At 49.2% G+C, this 3,860-nt stretch overlaps 1 long non-coding RNA gene across 1 annotated transcript in view; it reads right to left on the reverse strand.

Annotated features, from left to right (window-relative positions):
* The window catches only part of LOC106723939, a 25,017-nt gene extending 24,130 nt beyond the window's left edge, over positions 1–887 (reverse strand). The window contains exon 1 of the long non-coding RNA XR_001359693.1: positions 94–887. This is a non-coding gene — a long non-coding RNA (uncharacterized LOC106723939). The remainder of the gene's footprint in view (positions 1–93) is intronic.
* Positions 888–3,860: the final 2,973 nt, after the last annotated feature.

Genomic DNA, 3,860 nt, shown 5'->3' on the forward strand with positions numbered 1-3,860 from the left:
CTGAGGCTCTCGGAGGGAGGGGGCCGCTCAGGGACCTGAGGTCTGGACACTCTGGGGTGCAGGCCCTCGTCTCTCTCCTGGTTCCCCTCTTACCTGTGCACGTCCCCACCGTGCGGAGCGGAGCACCTGGCCATTGCGGGGCCGGCTCTGGGAGCCAATGGGGCGCGCTGCCCCGCTAGTCCCTCCACCTGGCGTCCCCGCCGGGGCTCGGTTCCCCCGGGGACAGGATGGTTGCTGCGTCGAACTTCAGAACCCATCGGAACCTTGTTTCCCTCCTTCGGGGCTGGAAGCTGACTTGGGGAAGTACAGACTCTTGCACAGGCCGGTTTGGGTGTGCTGTGTTGGGCTCTATCTCCCCTCCACGCCAGGTCCTCGTTCGGCCTCTCCCTTCCCCAGCTCCAGAGCGCGAGATGCCTTATCTCTAATGACTAACAAATGTTCACTCCTGAGTAACAGACTGGTTTGAGGGCACTTGACAACAAAGTTGACAGCATAGGCTCTTCCTGAAAACAGCTTTCACGGGACACTTGAAACCTGCTTACAGGAAAGCCCGTGGAATGTGTTTATTTCAGCATTGTGAGAATTGTGCCAGGGGAAGTTTGAAAGGGGAAGGGCTTTCGGGGCAAAATCTAGTAATTATGCCAAAGTTGCATCCTTGTCCCCTCGATGTCCAAGCCATGTGACTTGTTCAGCCGTGTAGTCCCCCGGGGCCCAGGCTTCCAGCCACAGACTGTGTCTCATACTTGCTGCCACAGCCCCGAGACCTTTGCTCCATGGAGCCAGCAGAGTCTGTTCATAATGAAAATGGAAGAGTTGGACGAGAACACTGTTCTTCGTTTTTGTGGAAACGAGGGGACAAATGTAGAGGCGTGGCCCACAGAAGAGCTCGAGAGCAGCAGTTCTCAACCTGTGGGTCGCGACCCCTTTGGGGGTCCAACGACCCTTTCACAGGGGTCGCCTAAGACCATGGGAAAACACAGATAGCATATCAGATATTTACATTACGATTCATAACAGCAGCAAAATTACAGTAATGAAGTAGCAACGAAAATAATTTTATGGTTGGGGGTCACCACAACATGAGGAACTGTATTAAAGGGTCGCGGCATTAGGAAGGTTGAGAACCACTGCTCTAGAGGCTTGGGAGGTGAAAAGACACAGTTGTTGAAGTATTGGGATTAAAGAGGCACTCCACGTGTAGCTCCTGCTTCCAAGGAGGAGTTTTAAACTTGGATTTCAGTAGCACTGAGGAACCCTTTCCAAAAGCCACCTGAGAGCTGCAGAGGATGCTTGTGAGGATGCTTACCCTTCTTGTGACGCAGAAGTTCAGACACCGGTCTGATACGAGGCAGGTAGAGAAAGCCCAACAAGCAGGAGTTGAGATGACTGGGCATTGGGTCTCTGTCTTGCGTGTGAGCATTGCAGGTTAACAGATACATATCTCAAATGCGTTTTGGGAACCCATCACTCTGAGCACTTGGGCAAGAGAACTTACTAATGCAGTAAATTAGTATAAAGACTAGCCTTGATGTTGAAACTAGACTGCTTTGTGATACAAACTTGGGCTTGGGAAATATATTAACTTTACTTGTGGTGAGACTGAAAGAGAATATGAAGAGGGAAATTACGAAAAGTACTTGTGATTTACGGTGACTGTTGACTACGCAACTTCTGCCTGCAGGTAGGAATGGTGGCCAGGAAACCTACTTAGGTGCAGCCCTACTTGTTGGAGGACGTAGCTTTGGTTGCTGCTGACCACTCCATGCTGATAGGAAAGAAGACACGTAGCTAAGGGGTTCACCTGGCTGAGGTGAAATCTGTGTGCAGGCTCCATTGTGTAGGACAGTCCTGGGGGTGGGGGAGCAGGAGGCAGAGTACACTGTGGTCCCTCCAAGCAGGAGAGCACTATGGCTGTCTGTGTTTTCTTTTGCTATCTCTGATGCTATGTGGCCCAGTCAGGCTGATATGTAGAATCAGATCTGGATTCAAATTCCAGTTCTTTTGTCTACTAACTACGAAGTTCCTTATTCACCCCGAGGATAAAATGGGGAAAACTATTGTTGCAGGGTCATTATGAACAGTAACTATAGTATCACCATGACTGCAGGGTCCATATTAAAAGTTCAGTAATTGTTAGTTTTCTTTTACACTTTCTCTATCAAAAAACCAAGAAAACTAGTATATTTTATACAAGAAATGTCAGAGAACTGGACGTTTCAGATAATGGAGAAGAAAGTTTTGATGATCAAGGAATTAGACTGTTAACATGCAGGGCAGGACTTAACATTTTCTCAGTAAAAAATAAAAGTTATTAAAAACAATAATCGTGTAATTGTGAAGCTGGTGTCTGCTGTATGATCAGTTGAGTTGCTAGGCATAGGTATTGAGATTTAGTGCCTGATCAGACTTTCCTTTCAAGCTAAGGCTGGTTGAGTACAATCTCTGTGTCAGACATGGTGGTAATGCTTTATGTGAACCATTTCATCAAATCCTCACAACTGTCCAGTGATGTAAGTACTATGAGCCACATTTTTAAAATGAGAGAATGGGAGTTTATAGGCCTAAGATCAGATACTATCTCCTGGAAGCCTGCCCTGGTGCCAGTCCCCCTGCCCCCACCTCAGCTTTCGCCAGGTGCCCTTTATCTGTGCATCCCGCTGGAAGCCTGCCCTGGTGCCAGTCCCCCTCCCCCCTAGCTCAGTGTTTTGAGCATCAGCCTGCAAACTCAAGGGTCCCAGGTTCGATTCCAGTCAAGGGCATGTACCTTGGTTGTGGGCACATCCCCAGTAGGGAGTGTGCAGGAGGCAGCTGATCGATGTTTCTCTCTCATCCATGTTTCTAACTCTCTATCCCTCTCCCTTTCCCCTCCCTAGCCTAGGCCAGGTGCCCCTGATATATGCATCCTCCTCCCCAGCCTAGGCCAGGTGCCCCTCATCTGTGCATCCTCCCCAGCCTAGGCCAGGTGCCCCTGATCTGTGCATCCTCCCCAGCCTAGGCCAGGTGCCTCTGATCTGTGAATCCCCCTCCCCAGCCTAGGCCAGGTGCCCCTGATCTGTGCATCCTCCCCAGCCTAGCCTAGGCCAGGTGCCCCTGTGCATCTTCCTCCCCAGCCTAGGCCAGGGGCTCATCTGTTTCAGTGGCCCCTTGTGTCATAGCACTAAATCCAGTTCCTTGTCTGTCTTCCATACTCAGCCTGACATGAACTTTTTGCCCTGATCTGTTCCCCCTCCCCAGCCTAGGCCAGGTGCCCCTGATCTGAGCATCCCCCTCCCCAGCCTAGGCCAGGTGCCCCTGATCTGATCTGTGCATCCTCCCCAGCCTAGGGCAGTGGCTCCTCATCTGTGCATCTTCCTCCCCAGCCTAGGCCAGGGGCTCATCTGTTTCAGTGGCCCCTTGTGTCATAGCACTAAATCCAGTTCCTTGTCTGTCTTCCATACTCAGCCTGACATGAACTTTTTGAGAGTAGGGACTCTCTTATTTGTCTTTGAGTTCTCTGTGTCAAACCCAGTGCCTGACACACAGATTGTTTAGGAAGAGTTTATGGAATGCATTTAAGAATATGTTAGGATCTGAATTAAGATCCTAATTTAGTTTATATAGAGTTAAAAGAACAATTTGCTACTTGAACTCTTGAGGAGGAAGAGTTTTATAAGTTTTTAAGCCAACTTGCCCTGGTCTAGGCAGATAGTTCCTTATGTTTTCTAAAGAGTGTTCAGTTCATGTTCACTTTATTTAGAGGAACATTGTCTTGCCTCACACCAAACACTTACTTGACAAAGGAAAGAAAAGGTCACCAGTTATGCAGGTAGTACCCTGGAAAGCTCCTAAGCTTTAAACCTGAGCAGATACTTAAAGGATAA

This window comes from Myotis brandtii, unplaced genomic scaffold (assembly GCF_000412655.1).
Source record: "Myotis brandtii unplaced genomic scaffold, ASM41265v1 scaffold68, whole genome shotgun sequence".
NCBI lineage: Eukaryota > Metazoa > Chordata > Mammalia > Chiroptera > Vespertilionidae > Myotis > Myotis brandtii.